This window comes from Tachysurus vachellii, chromosome 14 (genome assembly GCF_030014155.1).
Source record: "Tachysurus vachellii isolate PV-2020 chromosome 14, HZAU_Pvac_v1, whole genome shotgun sequence".
In the NCBI taxonomy this organism is placed as follows: domain Eukaryota; kingdom Metazoa; phylum Chordata; class Actinopteri; order Siluriformes; family Bagridae; genus Tachysurus; species Tachysurus vachellii.
The window spans coordinates 9,089,542-9,111,443 of NC_083473.1; the positions used below are offsets into that span (position 1 = coordinate 9,089,542).

The window sequence follows — 21,902 nt, forward strand, 5'->3', positions numbered from 1 at the left end:
AACATCAGCATTTCTCTTTCTCGTCCAGGGATAGAATAAGCCTGAGCTGGATGACAAAATTCAGGATGTTCAAAAACTATACAGCGTTTCCATAAAAATAATACAGGCATTCTTCTCTGCTCTATGTTTAAAATGTGGTCTGGCACATATTCTCTTCATTCCTATTGACACAAGAGGCATTTGGCACATCATCATAAACAATGCTTCAGGTGAGTGTGTGAGTGATTCACAATGTCCATCTTTCTAACAACGCAAAATCAAGAAAATAAAGAACTCTTCTAGAAAGAAGAAGAAAGTAACAGTATTGCAACAGTGATACCAATGGCTTTCTTGTTTCTATTTAACACTTCTGATAGAGCAGTGATCCATTTGATGAATATGTATAGATTTTGGTGGTTTGGGTTGGGATATTTGGGTAAATTAGTGAAGTTAGACACTGATGAGGTTAATCCCAGAGGTGTCCAGTGGGGTTGAGGTCAGGGCTCGGGGCAGGACACTCAAGTTCTTCCACATTACCCTTAGCAAACCATTTGTTCATCTTCCTTCTTGAACAGGGTACTATCATGCCAGACAACATTTGGGCCTCTTAATTACTGTTAAGGCAAAGGTTACATCAGACTAAGAAGTCTTATAAAAAATAATAAATAAATAAATAAATAAATAAATAAATAAAAAGGGGCAGTGGTGGATCAAGCGATTAAGGCTCTGGGTTGTTGATTGAAGGATTAAGATTTAAGCCCCAGCACTGCCATGCTGCCACTGTTGGTCTACTGAGCATGGTCCTTAACCCTCCCTGCTCCAGGGGTGCTTTATCATAGCTGCCCCTGTGCTTCAACCCAAACCTCCCCAAAGAATTCCACTATTCTGGAATGTATATGTGGTGATAATAAAGGCTTTCATGCCATAATTTAGTCATTCATTCATATACAATCATGTTCTTTTAAATTTTTAGGACCAGTTTGGGGAAGAACCCCATTTGATTGTGGTGCTCAGTTGTCTACATTCTTTGGCAAAATCAAATAGTTCTGGCTAGTATACTGTACTATTACAGTTATCAAATCCTTCCTTCATTATCTTTGTTTGAAAAAAATAAAAATAAATAAAAATGCTATCATATATATATATATATATATATATATATATATATATATATATATATATATATATATATATATGATATACAGTATATATCATATACGGTATATATGTCATATATCGTCGCTGTCGGGCGGAAACCAAAGAGATGTCTAAATTTGGTCAATTTCATATTTTTTCACATATCGATGCTATTGGTCAGTCCCCACGTGGGTCTGTTATTTTAACAAGTTATTAACAAATCCAAAGTCTTGAAAATAGCTTGAGTGCAAATCTCATAACTCCATTGGACACTTCAACTGTCCACCTCTTCTTCACTCCGAGTGAGAGCTTCGCGGCATATTTCTCCTCAAGAAGAGTCGCAACGAATCAACACGTCTTCTGAGGTAAATGTCTTCAAAACACTGGGCTCAAAGAAAAAAAAATCTTGACCCCCGCTAGTTCTGGTGCTCGTCTGAGGACAGGAATTTAGCACAAGACAATCCACTGCAACGCGGACTAAACCCTGTGCACTGCAGATAAGGTACGGCGTTTTTTTAATTTCCTGAAAAATAACGGTTTTGGAGATACAAGGATTCTGCCCGACAGCGACGATATGATATATACTGTATATAATATATACACTTTGTTTATTTATTTATTTATTTATTTATTTATTTATATTTATTTATTTTTTTATGGGCTAGATCAGGTCAAGCTGTACTTGTGGCATAATGGCATAATAGATCATGCATTTGTGCAGTTTTTGGAAAATTTAGACCAGCTTTGGTATGCTTATTACTGTTTTATTGTGTTTCCTGCTGCATTTTTCCTGTAAAGGTTACAAACGCAAATCCCATCACAGCAACCTAGTGAGACTGGTTTGTAACATTGTGCTGAGTCAGCATTGAGCAGCCGATAACAATGCTCTCGATAGGGATAATAGACTCTATAATCCTATAATCCTGTCCTCTGGTTCCTGAATTACACACCTTGCATTCTACTCTCTCTTTCTGTCTCTCTCTCTCGCTCGCTATTTCTCTCTATCTCTCTCTTTAGGCAATCTACAATTATGAATTGCTGATGGTAAATTTAGGAATATTTGCCTGATAATACCGATTAGCATTATGATGATGAATTGCGAATTGTTGTATTAGTCTGGAACCCCAGCACTTCGAGTCATTTCCAGCACCATGGGGTAAATTACCACTGCTGTTATCTTGGTGCTTACACTGAATAACACTGAAAATCCCTTAGCCACACTAGCATAAATAACCATTATGTTCTCAGCAGTGAATTAACAAGCAAACATGTCATCTAAAGTGAATGGCAAGCTTTCAGCTTAAATAAATCTACAATATTATATTTTGTTCTTGAGGATGGAACTATAGAAATGTACTGTATGTTGCAAACGGATTGACGATAAGCTTTTTAAAAAAAATTATGAGTAACAGAGTGTCATGTGTTTCTATATCGTTTATTGTTCTTACGGCAATTTGACAATGATTATCTTTTTTTTAATTAAAAATAATTGTGACATTTAACCCTATCTGTGAAGCAAGTTAGCTCCTTTTATCACTTTCTTTACAGCAACTCTACACTGTCATGCCTTTATCATCACCACTTTATTGAGTCTAATAAGACAGAAACCATAAAGCACAAAATCCTCTGTACTGAAGACTCTCCTGAATGCAATGAAGTTCTGACACTCGACACTCCATCTAATTCACCATAAGAAAGCATGTCTATTTTTATTTTATTAATATTATTATTTATATATTTTCCTTGTAAAGGGAGCTCTGGAACCCAGAATTGTCACAACAATCTCAGTTTGTAGAACAGAATCTATTTGCTAGTGTCTCTCAGGGACCAAACACAAGTTTCCAAATCTCTGGTGATGATAAATCAACAGAAGATCTCTAACGGATGTAAATCTCCCAAGGAGTGCCGTCCAGAATATGTCTGAGAACCAGATTCAAGCTGGCCAGTAAGGAGCCACAAATAATAGGTAGACTCAGTCTTGGTGAACTCCTGAGAGAAAAGCTATCAGAGTAAAAGCACACAGACAAAGCCTCATCCAAATCTGTGTCATGGCATTCAGCCCCAATGGTGCTGGAGGAGTGTAGAGGACAGTGGGTCAACTCCTTGCAGGCAAACAAGTCCACTTCTGCTATGCCGTACCTCTGCCATATGGACTCCACCACCTGTGGGTGGGGTCAACATTCCCCAGGGTTCAGCCCCTGCCTCGACAGGATGTCTCTTCCCATGTTTGCATGCTTCAGAATGTAAACTGCCCTCAGGGAGAGCAGTTCTGTTTCTGTCATGGGTCTCAGTGCAGGATCTGCTGTGCACACTTCTACCCGTGACCCCCATGATCGGAGCCGCTGCACCACCTCAACAGACACAGGACCCAAGCGCATACTGTATGCCTGACTCCTACCATATTTTCCAAAAAAGAGACCCAAGCAGGAGCAGAGCCTTTTCATTGAGAAACATTTGCAATTAACTTAGTCCCTTCGAGGACTGATCGAGCATCCACACAGACAGATAAATGGCTTCCAGAAAGCAAACAAGCCCGGAATTCCATGATGTAGATGCTCTTTTATGGTCTTGCTGACGTGCTCCACTACGTCACCTGACTTCTCAATGGACAGTAAAAGTGTCGTGTTTCCACATGTTCTTCAGGCACCGGTCTCACGAAGCGTTCCTATAACGTTAACATCATGATGTCGCGGTAAGTTCATGTGAAGTTCATGTTCATATCATGTGGCATGTCTACTATATAATGTAGGTCTAGGTGAGTGAGCTGCTACTATAGTAACAGCAATGCATTAGAATAAGTGCATTAATATGAATCTGTTATATATTTTATAAACACCTTCTAATCATGCTGAGATATTGATATAATAAAATAATACCACACATAATGACTAAACTTGTAAATTCTGTTCAATGTGTAAAATTATTCATAAAAATACGTGGTACATTAATAAGGCCTGTACAGCTCAGTGACATACTGTATATACATGTTTTTTAAAGCAGAGAGGATTTAGATTTGAAGCACTTTAATTCAATCACACTGTAGAGTAATGATACTGTATATGATAAAGATCTTATGGGGTCTGTTGTATTATCAGGTTGTTTACATTTCAATGCTTTATTCTCTACTGGCCTACAATCTTTTCTTCTGAATTCAGTCTGAATTCTGAGGCCACAGTTCAGTTTAATCCTCACTTTAAGCTTAGCGTTTTCATCTCACCACCATTAAGCAGTCGTTTGTCAGACTGCATTATCGTCCTTTAACCTTGCTGCATGTTAATACTAATCTCGGTTTTCTTCCTCCACTGTCCATATCCTCTCCGCTCTTATCTCTGTGAGCCATTATTAGTGTGTGTGTGTGTGTAAGGCATTTGTGGCAGCAAGAAATTAAATCAATGTGCGTTTGACTGTGTATAAGGCCTTGTTACTTTTCCGTGGCTAAATTGGCCATTATATCATTAAATGGACACTGTGTTCTTGTAGCAACCTTTGGAACACATTTAGTTGGGAGACACACACACACACACACACACACACACACACACACACACACACACACACACACACACACACACACACAGTGGGCCTGGATTAAATGAACATACAGATACTCTCTCCGAGTTATAATAGTTCAACTTATGAATTTTCAATCTTACATCGGACGATAGAGAAAAGCCAAAATTGTAAAAATATTTCAAATTTCGCACACAATCAGGCACACGATTGGGCTCCCACCTTGCAAGATGCCTCGCCTCTGTCTTACTAGTGATCGACAGAGTGCGGTTGTCTCAGGGTTAGAGCATGCATTTTTTTCTGTTTTTTGCTCCTTTATCATCGTCATCTGCATCTTCTGACAACTACATCAATGTAGCCATCAACAGACATTACAAATGTACTGTAATTTGTCAAATTATTAACAAATTACCGTGCCTATACTAATATTTTATTATTTTTTTAGTTATGATAGGATCATCGGAAAGCACATCTTCCTAACTCGTGGACTAGCTGTTTAGAAGTGAAGAGTAAGTGTGTGATTATATCCAGAGTATAAAAAGATCTTACTGTTGGTGTGTGCATGCATCTTTTAAATGTGTATTGTGTTTGTATAAGTGTGCATGTACCTTGTTATATGTCAGACAATTTAAATGGGAACAGACAGGAAAGTATCAAAGAGATAGAGGGAGGTATGAAGGACTGGTTCTAAAACTTTGCGGCTTTAAGCGAAATCCACCCAGCTGCGGAAGAGAGCTGTTTGAGTATATCCAGCCTTGAGCTGTCACCACCCCTCGAATAGCTAGAAAACACTGCTCTCACAGACATGCAAGATTTCTCTCTCTCTCTCTCTCTCTCTCTCTCTCTCTCTCTCTATCTATCTATCTATCTATCTATCTATGAAATGATGTCTCTAAGCAATGCACCTCAGTACTCCATCAGACCTGTTCACCTAAGAGGAAAAATGTAATAATTTAGTATTTGAAAAGGAGTACATGGTTTAATATAATGGGCCCTGCTCAATTAAATAGCAACATTTCACACCACACAAATCTATTTATTTGAATAGATTCATATTGAATATTTCAATAGGAGCCTAACTCTAGAATATTATTGGTATTAATAGACCAGGATGTGCTCAGGTATTGACAGAAAGCTTAATCGGAGTTGGAGAATAAAGGATTCAGACACAGTGACTAGACACTTGATTTTTTTTTCACTAATAATTCTTTGCTCGCTAATAGAGTGCTGAGGATCAGATAAGGATAGCACAACATTTTATAATGTATTACACATCGTGACAGAGTTAAAAGAAAGTTAAAATGACAGAGATTTCTCCACAGAACAGAATGTTACATCTACACATTATTAAAACAGAGGGGAACCACTGAGATCCATATTCTTTTAATGAATGCCATCAGTAATGATCAGGTTATGTTCAGGCCAGAGGGGTTCATTGCTTATTTAATGTCTTTATTCATTTCTGCTTCAGCTGTTTTATACAGTAATTAAGAATGTGGTTATAACAAAGTCCACAAATCACTGCTTTATAACTAAAAAATTTATTATATATAGCAAAACAACATATACTTTTCTAACATATCATTCATTCATTCATTTTCTACCGCTTATCCGAACTACCTCGGGTCACGGGATCTCAGGCGTCATCGGGCATCAAGGCAGGATACACCCTGGATGGAGTGCCAACCCATCGCAGGGCACACACACACTCTCATTCACTCACACACACTATGGACAATTTTACAGAGATGCCAATCAACCTACCATGCATGTCTTTGGACCGGGGGAGGAAACCGGAGTACCTGGAGGAAACCCCCGAGGCACGGGGAGAACATGCAAACTCCACACACACAAGGCGGAGGCGGGAATCGAACCCCCAACCCTGGAGGTGTGAGGCCAACGTGCTAACCACTAAGCCACCGTGCCCCTTCTAACATATCATTTTTTACATTAAATACATCACTAATGGATTCACAAAGGAGGAAGCAAGTGCAGATGGAATAATATTTCATAACAATAACAATAGAAATAATACTAATAATAAATAACGACACAGACCAGAACACAAGCTGGAGGTTAGGTGATCAATGAACAGACTAGACAAAGGCAGGCAAAAGAGTTCACTAAAGAGTGAACAGAGAGAGAGTCAACAACCTGGAAACTGTGAACATGAATTGCATGTGAGTTATCAACAGAAGCTTAGCGTGAACTGAATAAATACTTGATGATGAGACAAATGAGAATGTATTCTAATAAATCTGTAAGGAAAAACAGGTGAGATCATATAAGACATATTATGGCAGTGACAATACAGGGCTGGAGGTAATGGAGACATGAACCAAAACAAAAAACACAAGGCAACTTAAACAAAAGAAACACATGAAAACATGACTGGACATGAGCGCTGTAGATCTGCAGGCTGCTATCTGTGCTGTGCGGCTCGGCTCACAGCGCTCAGCACGAGGGGTATTCTTATTCTTATTAGTAATAAGTCCACAGATTGTTTGCACCTATTTTATTCCCAACTTGCCTTTTACAATTCCTACCCACAAGCTAACTCGCCCCATCCCATGACAGCAAACACGTGCTTCCTCTGAATCACATGACCACTTTTTTTTTTGGTTCACTCAGAGAAGAAGACTGAGCCGTGCTGCTGCTGCTGCTACCTATATAACCAAATGGAGTCAGATACAAAGAAGAATTCTCCTCTTACCTGCTCCACCTGATTATATCCCGAACGAATCCCCAGAAAGCTGACAGAGTTTTCAGGTTCACTCGGAGAAGATGCCTGAGCGGCGCTGAAAGCCGTTACCTCTGAGCTGAATTTAAGGAAGAGATTACCAAAGAACCGCACAGAGACAGTGGCTGAATAGCAAAACTCTTCAAAGTTTACTGAGATGATAAGATAACAGGGAGTATTTATGCAGACAAAGGGTCTAATAGTCTGTGTTATCTACTGATAAACAAAAGAGGTCAGCAGAAAAAAGAATTAATGGTTTATGCAGCTACTGGTGATTTGATGACTTCATTTCAAAGTGTCTGTGCTTTGTGAAGGTTTATCAGGACAAGGTCATAGATGATGTCAAAAAAAATGATATCACACAGTCAGCCCAGGACAGAGCATGCCAAGATATATTCAAAATATGTCACCACTGCTTATGCTAATTCACAGGACAGCAAACAATGCTTTAGAGCAGGGCTGTCAAACAAATTCACAGTGGGCCAAAATATAAAACTGAGATAAAGTCACGGGCCAAACTGAATATTTATTGAAAAACTAACTGCAACTGATATGTAATGTTCAACCTTTTTCATATGGAAGCAAACTTTAGTTTTGCTTGAACACAGGATTTGGAACAACCAGAGCTTGATATTACAAACACATAAGAAATTAAATTTGAAATAAAAGACACATCAGTGGTGTTCATTTCTTATTTAAATAAATAAAATAAATGATGCCTCTCACTGGATCATTTTAAGTTCCTTTTTGAAGTGGATCGTTTTCAAAACCAACAACAAAACAACCAAAAATATTTTCCATCCATCCATTTTCTACCGCTTATCCGGGGCCGGGTCGCGGGGGCAGCAGCCTAAGCAGGGACGCCCAGACTTCCCTCTCCCCAGACACTTCCTCCAGCTCTTCCGGGGGAATACCGAGGCGTTCCCAGGCCAGCCGAGAGACATAGTCCCTCCAGCGTGTCCTAGGTCTCCTCCCGGTTGGGCATGCCCGGAACACCTCCCCAGGGAGGCGTCCAGGAGGCATCCGGAACAGATGCCCGAGCCACCTTAGCTGACTCCTCTCGATGTGGAGGAGCAGCGGCTCTACTCTGAGCTCCTCCCGGGTGACCGAGCTCCTCATCCTGTCTCTAAGGGAGCGCCCAGCCACCCTGCGGAGGAAACTCATTTCGGCACCAAAAATATTTTAATTAATTTAATTCAATGAAAATCCAACTTTTCGACTAGTGTCTTCTTATGTTATATACTTTCGTTACAGAAACGTTAGCTCCACACACAAGACAAACAGGTCTGTCCTTTATATTCATGAACAGAGAATCTGCCTCCCACCTGTCTTGAAAGCTCCTATTGTCCATCTTTCGTTTGGCCATTTTTGTGGAGGGTGGCGTTAACTTGCCCGATGTGACTGTAGCACGGTTGTTAATGACTGTCAACAGAGAATGAGGAGCGCTTGCTGTTCGTGACTACGCGTCAATACAGTGGCAAGGCATTCTGGGATTTGTAGTGTTAGCGGATCATGCGGTATTAGTATTAGCCAGCTGTAATGCACATTTGATATTATCTTGCGGGCCTGAGTTTAACACCCCTGCTTTAGAGGAAAGTGCTCTCTTCTGCATACAGGAGCCCAGACATGCCCTTGATTGGCCGAGGTAGTTCGGATAAGCGGTAGAAAATGAGTGAGTGAGAGAGAAAGTGAAACCGATGCTTCAGCTTATCTTTGGATGCAGGGAAAGATATTAGCACACATTTAGCCAACACTTAATCTTAACATTAACACATAAACATTAATCTTAACCAGGAGTTTCTTCTGCTGTCTTTTTATAAATGTTACTGATATATAGCTTTATAGCATCTTTGTGTTTTCATGAAGTCATCTCCTAAGACCAACCTCATGTATCTCTTAGGGAAAACAAATCTAGGACAAATTCTCCACATTCCCAGCCTTGAGTGCTTTAATGAGAGCAGATATATAGACTTCATTAGTGCTTGAAGCTGTAGAACATTTGTGAGTGAAGTAGTTTGCAGGCATGCTCTTTCATCAGTCTGTCTTTTAGGTCCTCACCTCCTCGTTTGTTTGACTGTTCAGCTTGTTCTCTCTTATTGGCTCTGACTCATCAAAGTTGCAAGAAACAAGTGCAAATCTGAGTGACGTATGAACTAATCTGTGGCTGATTCATGACATCTGACCGCAAAAGTGCACACAATGATGTGCAAGGATCTTAGCTTCTGCTCTAACACACTATAAAAGCCATGCTTTCGCCCAGTTGTGAAAACAGTTAATAGAAAAAACAGTTATAGAAGTGTCCTGTTTTTTTTTTATTTTTTTTTTATTTTTATTGAAATCTTTTGAAGCTGAACCGAAATCTGAAATGTATTCCATCCTGGAAGATAGTTATTTAAATCATGGCCTCGGCGTGTCATCGGAAGCAGAACGTTGACCTAGGGAAGGAGGAATGATTTCAGAAACAGACACGGTCTTAACGTCAAACTGTTCTAAGCAAGTGGCTCCACTGAAACTCTCTGTCCGGTGGTAAAACCAGACAGAGGAGGCCAACAAGTGTAAGAAGGTCAAATTTCTCATTCTGTTAGAGGAATGTAGAAAGCATTGGTGGAAGGCCTGCTGAGAGCATATTGAGGTGGCACACTCAGTCTTTTTGGCATCAGAGGGTTGCAGGAAAGTGAGCCACCAAGAAAATCATCAAAGCTGAAGAAACAGCCTCAAGGAAGCCATGAATCAAGAGGGGTGTGTCACTTCAATGCAATGATCACCCACGGCTGGTTCGTCCGGTTGAGGTTGCCAGATGATCTAAGACCTGAAACCCCCTTTCACCCTGAGCTCATCAGAGATGATGCACCATCTGGTGTTTCAAGAAACTAAAGCGTATATTATTATAGTCTTTAATCTTTTTTAATGTGAACTTGTTAGATCTGATGGTTTTAATCTTTATTTCTTTTTTTAACGGTGGATAAATAAGAAGCTATCCTCCAATCCACCAGTTTGAATTTTTTAAATATTTTTTTATTATAACAAATTGTGTGTGGATGTAAAAAATAGACAAGAAGTTATATCTGTTTAACTGTGTGGATGGAAAAGTGCAAAACATATCTGAACAGAAAACAGTTATATGAAGTGAAAAAGAGGTTTTAACATTTTAAAGATCTCATTTTAACAAATAAAAATGAGAGGGGTTTGAAATGAAGAAAAGGAGAGGTGAAGATACAGAAATGTTACAGAAAGAAATTTGAAGGGTGGAGAGCAGAGCTGGTGAGGGTAAGACTGCAGAGAAAAAAACTGAACAAAGTAACACAGAAGAGCAAATGTTTAACTATTGATGAACTGCTAAATCCCAAAGAAACACCAAACTTTACCCTGTGAAGCCTGTTAGGATATAACAATTTTTCTCAAAATAAAAGCACTGAGGAAATCGATCCCCTCAGCCAAGTGTCTTGGGAGCTTGGTCCACAAAGCACACAACCTCTGGCCCTTGCCAAACCTCTCTGAATTAAAAATCATAACCACTGAAAGTCTTGAAATGATGGTGTTCTCTGTGAAAGCAGTCTCCAGTGTCACTACCTGAAAAAACAGTGCTCTGTCCACTCAAATACATTCATTTTTTTTTCTCTCCATGATAGATTATTGTAATTAAACTTAAACACCTCTTAAACTTCCACCGACAGCTGCCTGCATCCTAAGACAAAAATCAAAGACCATATTGCACCTATTATCCCCAGCATTGGATCTCTGAGTATCAACTGTGAGATTCATAAATTCATTCAAACCTCGCTCTGCCTTCTTGATCTTATAACCCTGAAAGATATCTTCGACTCTGGAGATGCTGGACTACTTACCATACGCAGCACACACACACAATTGAGCTTCAACTGATAAAGGTTCAGCTTTATCAGGTCACTACCCTGAGAAGTTCTCTGGCTAGATCGATCACACACACAAAAAGACCTGAACATCATTTCAAAGGGTCAACCTTTGAAACATAGATTACTGTAACAATTACATTAGTCTGGTCAAAAGAGGCTTTACAAATTCAGTGACTGTTTAAGATCAGAAATGGATGAAGTGAGACAGGAGGGCAGAGATGTGAGTAGAGATGGAGAGAGTAAAATAGGAGAGCAGAGGTGGAGCAATCGAAACAGGATAGCAGTGCTGAAAAGAGTAAGACAAGAGAGCAGAGCCTGAGACAGTAAGACAGAACAGAAGAGATGGACAGGTCAAGACAGGAAACCATAGACAGGCAGTAAGACAGGAGAACAGAGCTCAATGGACTATGATAGGAAGGTAGAGCTGGAGAGTAAAAGAGAACAAAAGAGAGTGACAAGGTAAGACAGGAGAGCAGAGCTAGAGAAAGTAAGACACGAGTATAGAGTTGGAAAGACTGAGACAGGACAGTAGACTAGGAGTGAGTGAAATAGGTGAGCAGAGCTAGAGAGAATAAGACATGAGAAACGAGATGGACATGGTCTGATAAGAAAAAGCACTGGTAGAAACAGTTAGACAGGAGAATAGATATGGAGAGTTTACAGTAAGACAAGAGAGCAGAGCTGGAGAGAGTGAGACAGGAGAATAGAGTAGGAGTGAGTGAGACAGGTGGGTAGAGCTGGAGAGAGAAAGACAGAGACAGAGAGAGAGAGAGAGAGAGAGAGAGAGAGAGAGAGAGAGAGAGAGAGGGAAAAAGAATGTGTCTTACCTGTGCTGTGGAGGTTTGCGATAGTACAATTACTTAGGACTGAAAATTAGTTCCACAGGAAATTTCATTCCAGCAGTGAATGAGCTGACAGAGAAAGCACGCAGGGCTCTCTACATTTAAAAAAAAAACAAATCCCAATTCTGATCTGGCTCAAACTATACAAATCAATAAATGAACTTATTCTGTTGTATGGTAGTGAGGTCTGGGGGCCGCTCACAAACCAAACTTTTACACAATGGGACAAACACCGTGTGGAAATTATGCACACACAATTCTACAAATTCACAGAAACATCACAAATAATGGCAGCCGAGCCGAATAAGGCCGATTCTCATTACTGCTCAAAACTCACCCCCAGTTCTCACTCCTGCCCAACACTGACAAACTACCCATCCTGCTGGGAAAAATGAAGGAGAGCTGCATTTTAGCAGGACAGTATGTATCTGTCTGTCACAACCTGAGGGACAGTGAGTAAAACACCCAAACACACACACACAAAATGATAATGATAACTACACCAGGTTACGTATGTAACCCGGTTCCCTGAGAAGGGAACGAGACGCTGCGTCAGTGCTGACGCTATGGGAATGCTTCTTTGAGGAAGTTGTGTCTGAAGCTCTGTGTGCACACACGCCATTTTAATGGCTCGGAAAGGACACGTGACGGAGTAATTACTCGCCAGTAAGTCCATATAAGGGCATCTACATCACACTGCTCCAGCTTCTATTTGTCGGAAGGAAGCGCGAACGGACGCCCGGGGCGTGGCCAGCAACGCAGCGTCTCGTTCCCTTCTCAGGGAACCGGGTTACATACGTAACCTGGTGTAGTTCCCTTTCGAGGGAACTCGACGCTGCGTCAGTGCTGACGCTATGGGAACGCCAATACCCACGCCGCCACGCACCGGTCGATGACTGTGCCAGAGGCCGTGAAAGAGCACGAGCAAACTGCCAACAGCACATCACAGGCCCCGCAGTACCTGGGACCCTGGAGTGGGGTCCAAGTCCAGGTCATAGAATCTGATAAAGGTGTGCGGAGAGGACCATCCTGCCGCAGCACAAATATCTTCAATGGGGACACCCCTGGCCAAAGCACTGGATGAGGCGATACCCCTAGTGGAGTGGGCCCTGATGCCGAGAGGTGAGGCCTGACCGCGCACCTCATAGGCCTGAGTAATGGCCTCCACCACCCAGTGGGCCAGGCGCTGTTTGGAAACCGGATTACCCCTATTCCGGCCCCCAAAACAGACGAAAAGGGTGAAGGAGTTACGCCACGAGCTAGAGCGGTGGACGTAAGTCCTCAGGGCCCTTACCGGGCAAAGCAAATGCAGCCTCCCCTGTTCCGCCGACTCATGGGGCGGGGGACAGTAGGCCTGCAGGATGATTGGACAACCCGCCATCCTTGGCACCTTAGGGACATAACCCGGCCTGGGGTGCAGGATAGCCTTGGACATGCCGGGGGAAAATTCCAGGCAGGTGGGGGCAATCGACAAAGCCTGCAAATCACCGACTCTCCTGAGAGAGGCCAAGGCTAGAAGCAGAGCCGACTTCAGGGTCAGAAACTTCTCGGAGGCTGACTCCATGGGCTCAAAGGGGGCTTCCACCAACCCCTCCAGGACCACAGAGAGGTCCCAGGAAGGAAGGCGTGGTCTAGAGGAAGGCCTCAGCCGCCTGACACCACGCAAAAAGCGAGAGACCAAAGGGTGCCTACCCAAGGAGGCTCCAAGGACAGGTTCGTGGTTCGCAGCGACCGCGGCCACGTACACCTTTAGAGTAGACGGGGACAGGCCCCGAGAAAAGCAAGACTGCAGGAACTCCAGCACTGTACCAACCGGGCAGTGAACTGGATCCTGAGAGTGCTCGTCACACCAGAGGCGAAAAAGCCTCCACTTCAGTGCATACAGCCTCCTAGTGGAGGGAGCCCTAGCATTCAGCAGAGTCTCTGTCACCTCAGTCGAGAGGCCTGCGTCTAGGAGCTGGTCCCCCTCAGGGGCCAGACCCAAAGCTTCCACATCTCGGGGCGGGGGTGAAGAATTGCCCCCTGCGCCTGAGAGAGGAGATCCCTCCTGACGGAAACCTCCCATGGAGTGCCGTTCAGGAGGGAGACTAGGTCCGTGAACCATACTCGAGAGGGCCAACGAGGGGCAACTAGGAGAAGGTTGACCTGGTCGTGGCGCACTCTGGCTAGGACTTGCGGGAGCAGAGCTACCGGGGGAAAGGCGTACAGACGGAGCCTCGGCCACGTCCATACCAGGGCATCCAGGCCCAACGGGGCCGGATGAGAGAGGGAGAACCACAGCGGACAGTGGGCCGAAAATCCGCCAGATTCGCTCCACCACATGGGGGTGAAGCCGCCACTCCCCGGGCCTCAGCACCTGCCTCGACAGGAAGTCTGCCTCCCGATTCACACGCCCTGGGATAAAAACCGCTCTCAGCGAAAGAAACCTGGTCTCTGCCCAGAGCAGAATCTGCCGCGCCAACCTGAACAGGGGGCGTGAACGCAGACCGCCCTGATGATTGATATAGGACACCACCGCGGTGCTGTCTGTCCGCACCAGGACATGGCAGCCCTTGAGGTGCGGGAGAAAGTGTTTCAACGCTAGAAACACAGCCCTCATCTCCAGGCAATTTATGTGCCACGAGAGACAGGGGCCCTCCCATAGACCCTGGGCCGGGCGGCCATCTAAAGCCGCGCCCCAGCCCGAGAGCGAGGCGTCCGTCGAAAGAGTCCTGCGACGGTGACACGCCCCTAGAATGGGACCCAAGGCCAAGAACCGGGGTCTTTTCCACAGAAGAAGGGTACGAAGCCCACGGCGCGTAACCCGTATAACCCTGAGGGGATGTCTGCGAGGATGAAAGCCCGCACCCCTGAGCCAGAACTGGAACGGCCTCATGTGAAGCAGACCCAAAGGGATAACGTTGGCTGCTGCTGACATGAGGCCGAGCACCCTCTGTGCCTCGGCGACAGAGAGGCTGCGGCCCAGCCGAATAGCTTTCACTGCTGCCAAGATGGAGGCCACCCGAGCGGGAGACAGATGTGCCCGCATCGTGGTGGAATCCCAAACTACCCCCAGAAAGGTGGTTCTCTGAGAAGGAGCAAGCACACACTTTCCTGGGTTCAGCCTGAGGCCTAAGGACCTCATGTGGGCAAGCACAGCATCTCGATGACTGGCTGCCATAGCCTCGGACTGGGCCAGAATGAGCCAGTCGTCGAGGTAATTCAGTACACGGATGCCCTGGAGACGCAACGGTGCCAGGGCAGCATCCATGCACTTCGTAAACGTACGGGGTGAAAGGGCTAGGCCAAAAGGAAGGACACGATACTGGTATGCTTCGCCCCCGAAAGCGAACCTGAGGAACTTCCTGTGTTCTGGCAGAATGCTTATGTGAAAATAAGCATCTTTGAGGTCGATCGTCACAAACCAGTCCTCGGATCTGATCTGGGACACGATCACCTTGAGCGTGAGCATCTTGAACTTGTAGGTCCTCAGAGTACAGTTCAGAGCCCGCAGGTCCAAAATCGGACGCAGCCCCCCGTCCTTCTTGGGAACAACAAAATATCGGCTGTAAAAGCCGGAGTCCTGCTCTGGGAGGGGAACATGCTCTATGGCCCCTTTCTCCAGAAGCGAGCAGAGTTCCTCTTGGAGGAACACCGCCTGGTGCCCGCCCACGATCGTGGGCAACATGCCCTGGAAGCCCGGGGGGCGGGAGGAAAACTGGATCCTGTACCCTCTTTCTACAGTGTCCAGGACCCACTGCGACACCCCTGGCAGAAGTTTCCACGCTGCCAGGCTGCCTGACAGAGGCAACAGCCTCGCGCAGACCTCCCGGGTGCCCTGAAACAGCGCACTGGCAGGCGCTAACCCGGGAAGATCCGTACACAAACGGGGAGCCGAGACAGGCCCCACTGCCCCCCGAAACGACAAAGCCGGCGGGGCAGGCAGTAGGGGGGGCGTTCCTGAATAGGATGCCCCCAGGAGCCCCCACCCTCGGGCATCAGGACTCCTTTGGGGCTCGCCTGGCTGAAATAACGGACCTAAGGTCCCCTCTCCCCTGATGGGTCTGGGCCCGGGTACGCTGACCGGCCTCCCTAGTCCTAGACGGGGGGCACGGGCCGCTACACTAACCTTTTTCACTGCCCTAAGCGAACTAGAAGGGGGCAGGGAGTGGCTAGATGAAGGCCCAGGCTGGGAGAAACTCCAGGAGGGCAGAGATGTGAGTAGAGATGGAGAGAGTAAAATAGGAGAGCAGAGGTGGAGCAATCGAAACAGGATAGCAGTGCTGAAAAGAGTAAGACAAGAGAGCAGAGCCTGAGACAGTAAGACAGAACAGAAGAGATGGACAGGTCAAGACAGGAAACCATAGACAGGCAGTAAGACAGGAGAACAGAGCTCAATGGACTATGATAGGAAGGTAGAGCTGGAGAGTAAAAGAGAACAAAAGAGAGTGACAAGGTAAGACAGGAGAGCAGAGCTAGAGAAAGTAAGACACGAGTATAGAGTTGGAAAGACTGAGACAGGACAGTAGACTAGGAGTGAGTGAAATAGGTGAGCAGAGCTAGAGAGAATAAGACATGAGAAACGAGATGGACATGGTCTGATAAGAAAAAGCACTGGTAGAAACAGTTAGACAGGAGAATAGATATGGAGAGTTTACAGTAAGACAAGAGAGCAGAGCTGGAGAGAGTGAGACAGGAGAATAGAGTAGGAGTGAGTGAGACAGGTGGGTAGAGCTGGAGAGAGAAAGACAGAGACAGAGAGAGAGAGAGAGAGAGAGAGAGAGGGAAAAAGAATGTGTCTTACCTGTGCTGTGGAGGTTTGCGATAGTACAATTACTTAGGACTGAAAATTAGTTCCACAGGAAATTTCATTCCAGCAGTGAATGAGCTGACAGAGAAAGCACACAGGGCTCTCTACATTTAAAAAAAAAACAAATCCCAATTCTGATCTGGCTCAAACTATACAAATCAATAAATGAACTTATTCTGTTGTATGGTAGTGAGGTCTGGGGGCCGCTCACAAACCAAACTTTTACACAATGGGACAAACACCGTGTGGAAATTATGCACACACAATTCTACAAATTCACAGAAACATCACAAATAATGGCAGCCGAGCCGAATAAGGCCGATTCTCATTACTGCTCAAAACTCACCCCCAGTTCTCACTCCTGCCCAACACTGACAAACTACCCATCCTGCTGGGAAAAATGAAGGAGAGCTGCATTTTAGCAGGCCAGTATGTATCTGTCTGTCACAACCTGAGGGACAGTGAGTAAAACACCCAAACACACACACACAAAATGATAATGATAACTAATATTCATTCATTTTCTACCGCTTATCCGAACTACCTCGGGTCACGGGGAGCCTGTGCCTATCTCAGGCGTCATCGTGCATCAAGGCAGGATACACCCTGGATGGAGTGCCAACCCATCGCAGGGCACACACACACACACTCTCATTCACTCACGCAATTACACACTATGGACAATTTTACAGAGATGCCAATCAACCTACCATGCATGTCTTTGGACCAGGGAAGGAAACCGGAGTACCTAGAGGAAACCCCCGAGGCACGGGGAGAACATGCAAACTCCACACACACAAGGCGGAGGCGGGAATCGAACCCCCAACCATGGAGGTGTGAGGCGAACGTGTTTACCACTAAGCCACCGTGCCCCCTGATAACTATTATTACTTTATTATAAATAATAATTAAATATAAATAATTATGACTAATATAAATCTCTATGTTCCTATGTTTTCCTATGTTCTAAATAATATGTTTATTAATAAGAGTTCTTCTCTTTGCTGTGATGCTTTGGCAATACTGTACATGTATATGGTCATGCCAGTAAAGCTTGTTGAAATTGAAATTGAGAGAGAGAGAGAGAGAGAGAGAGAGAGAGAGAGAGAGAGAAGACCTGGAGAGAGTGAGACAGGAGAGCAGAGTAGGAGTAGTGAGACGGGTAAGCAAAGCTGGAGAGAGAGACAAGAGAAAAGAACTGCATCTGCAGAAACAATAGTAAACTAGATAGATAATAAACACCCACACATGTGTATGCAGGTTCTGTTCTGCACCACTCAGTGTGTTTCCCTCTACTTTCTTAGTTTCGGAGTGTGTTTCCAAGGAAACAGACTTCTTCCAGAATCAACCAGTATACTGATCAACAGCACATACACTCATATCCACACACACAAAAAAATCAACCAACACACACATACCCACAATCAACCACCCACACACAGCTGGCTGTTTCACTGCTTTGGTAATGAGTTGCATTTGGCATTGCTTAAATCGTTCACTCAAATATTTTATTTTCATATCGGATGTCTCGTATGGACGTTGGCCGTTTGCAGATGTGTGTGTGACACCTGGTGCCCTGCCAGAGCAAGACTGGCTATCATAGACAAGCAAACATTAGCATTCATCTGGAGCTAATGAGCAGATTTACAAGGGATAAGCATACAAACAAACACACACATACAGTACAGTACAAACACAAATACGTACACTCAGAGGGAATTCCATTAGGAAGTGTAGTTTTGTCAGGAGTGTAAGACAGACCAGTTTTTCAGACCAGATTCCTACAGAAGACACACAGTTCCTCCAGATGTTTGTTGTAATTGTTGCTGCTCCACGGTTCTTTAATTTACAGTAGTTATGTCCTATGTTTGTTTGAGTGCTAGCCTCAATGCTCTGAGATGTCATGGCTGATTAAACTCTTTTTGGCCCTTTTCTCTCTCTGAAGTTCAAGAGCAGCCTAATGGCCCTGCACTGAAAGGAACTTACGTGCTGAACTCAGCTTCAATATCCCTGTGTGATGGATGTGTCTTTGGGCTTTAGGAAATTGCCCTGAAAATCCACGTCCCAAGAGACAACAGAGAGCGTCAGAGTGTGGAGAGAGACAGATAGAGTGTGTGTGTGTGTGTGTGTGTGTGAGAATGAGGTTTCCCAAAATATCTTGCAATATCAAAATATGTGTCTGAATCCAAAACACTTAAGCATTAAATATCTAGTTTCTACTTTGAACAGTCTGAATTAAAAAAATAAAAATAAATAACAAATCCAACACTCCCAGGTTGTTATGCCTCCCAAGCAGAAATAAACTCAACATAAATTTCAGGGAGCAACATTAGGCTATGCTTGCTAGGGTAGTTTTGATTTTTTTCTTATTTTTCAGTTGCATTGAATAACTGGGATGCTCAGAAAACTATAAAAAGTTCAAGACAAGCAAATTTGGCTTTGTGACTAGCGAGAATTACATTAGGTTACATTAGATGACACTAATGCTAGGGCAACTCATATCACCACCCATTGCAGCAGTGTTGAGCACAAACGCACGTGGACATGTTTGATTTTCAAGATTGGGAAAAGCATCAGCTGGTCTGCGAGGCTCATCGTGTTGTACAATCTGAGTGTTTTTCTGCTCAGCTTAGTGGTAATGAATGTTGTTTACATTACTGTTGGCTCAAATCAGTTATACATTCATTCATTCATCTTCTACCACTTATCCGAACTACCTCGGGTCACGGGGAGCCTGTGCCTATCTCAGGCGTCATCGGGCATCAAGGCAGGATACACCCTGGACGAAGTGCCAACCCATCGCAGGGCATCCATCAGTTATACAGTCAAAGCCAAAAGTTTACATACTGTACACAAAGGCTAAAGACATTCAAACTCCTTCATGACATATTGTGAAGTTAAGGAGTCAAATAGGGTTGTGTAACTAAAATAAAAGCAGGGTTTACAGTTTTGTGACTGAGTCAAAGGGATTTTAAGTTCGAGTCCAGTTTAGTGTAAATGGAGCAGGAACACCAGATTGGAAAGGTGGGGTGTTTGACCGACAGAGAGAAAAAAGTGACTCAGTGAAAGACAGAGCATAAAATCTGATATTTAGAATAAAATTTCAATCATAATGCAATCATGCAATCATTCACACAAAGACACAGAGACACGATGAAACAAGAATAAAGCATGGCTTTTACAATGCGTTTTTGTTGTGTAGTCCTACACTGCGTTTTGGACAATGTCAACATCTCTGTTCGGTAGCTGATAAGAGAATCAGGGGAACGCTCTCTGACCTTTTCAGTCCTCTCCCTTGGCACACTCTCTCTTTGTCCCCCACGCTCACTTTGCTTCAGTCAGTGAGAACAGACTGAAGATCCCCAAGGATGGCTTGGGGTCAGATTTCTACGCTGTTGGTATTCGGCGTTTGATGAAAGCTTGTTTTCTTCAGGACACAGAAGGCTGATACAGCCCTGTAGCACTGCTGCACTGTCACTCTGGTTTCTTTTGTTAAACGATGCCAAACTATAAGGTTCTGGTTCTATAAATATATTTAACTTTCACTGTTAATTATGTGGGGCACGGTGGCTTAGTGGTTAGCACGTTCGCCTCACACCTCCAGGGTTGGGGGTTCGATTCCTGCCTCCGCCTCGTGTGTGGAGTTTGCATGTTCTCCCCGTGCCTCGGGGGTTTCCTCCGGGTACTCCGGTTTCCTCCCCCGGTCCAAAGACATGCATGGTAGGTTGATTGGCATCTCTGGAAAATTGTCCGTAGTGTGTGATTGCGTGAGTGAATGAGAGTGTGTGTGATATTTGCCCTCCAGCTCAGCAGCAACCCTTGAGCTATCTCCCACACAGCCACAAAAATACCCCAAACACTAGTACTATTGCTCCAGCAAGCACATCACATGCCCACAACTGTTCAAACGAACTGAAGTGACATCGATGCCATTCATATGATTGTGATTCTTATGCTTAGCCAGATTCTGACATTGCCTCAAGATGCTAGCAAGTTTTAATAAGCAGATTTAAAATGAAATGCACAGGTTGCTATTGAAAAGATTTGTAGAGGCATGTTATTGCATTATATCCAGCCTATTCTAGGCACCATGTAGTGCCCAAGGTATGTTTTAGCGAGACAAGTAATCTCAGAGCGTTCGACCAGAAATGAAATGTCAGAATGCATTTGTACAATTCCACTTGGAGAAATCACACAAAGATCTACACCTTCATGTCCACAATATAGATTAGGTGAGGAACGAAATAAGATGAAGCATACTGGAATTGGAAAATAATCAACAATATGTCGGTTCCAATAACAGCTTAACACACTCAGTGGAACATGCTTTCTGTCCTCTTCCGCATACATACCTAGAGTCGCTATGATTAGATAGATAGATAGATAGATAGATAGATAGATAGATAGATAGATAGATAGATAGATAGATAGATAGATAGATAGAACTTTATTGTCATTGCATAGTACAGCTACATAACTGCTTTATCTCAGGTCAAATCACATAGCAATGTTGTTGATTATGTTCCTATAACAGCACACAACCTTAGTCTTTTTTTTTTTGTTTCGCTTCTTTTCAGTTTGTTTTGTTTCATCAACGTTACAGTATGACTATATTCGCAGAACAACATACGTATTACACAAATATACATACACAGCTTGACCCATGATTTATCTGAGCTCCACTACTTTAAACTACATTGTGCCAATTTTAACTCTTTTATCTGTAGGCAGACAGCAAATAAAAATGGCATCAGTGCGGCAAAAACAGTTGGGTGGAGTGCCGAAGCTGTGTTTGTTATTCAGGGCAGCTGGTATGAGAACTGAGTGTGAGAGTGGGAAAGTTATAAGCTGTAACACAGCTTATTGTACAGTTTGGCTTTCTTTGATCGTCATTATCAAGAGAGATGTACCTTTCTATTCACCTGTCTAGCTGTGTGTCAATGTCTCTTAGCTTACTCTTTCTTTCTCTCTAGACTTTTCAATAAAGTGTTCCCTTTACTTTCTAACACACACACTAACCTTTCCAAGGTGTA

The 21,902-nt window shown here is 43.7% G+C and overlaps 1 protein-coding gene across 1 annotated transcript in view; it reads right to left on the reverse strand.

The window, feature by feature from the left end:
- The window catches only part of spock1 (SPARC (osteonectin), cwcv and kazal like domains proteoglycan 1), a 210,277-nt gene that overhangs the window by 79,867 nt on the left and 108,508 nt on the right, over window positions 1-21,902 (reverse strand). The gene's annotated exons all lie outside the window — the stretch shown is intronic.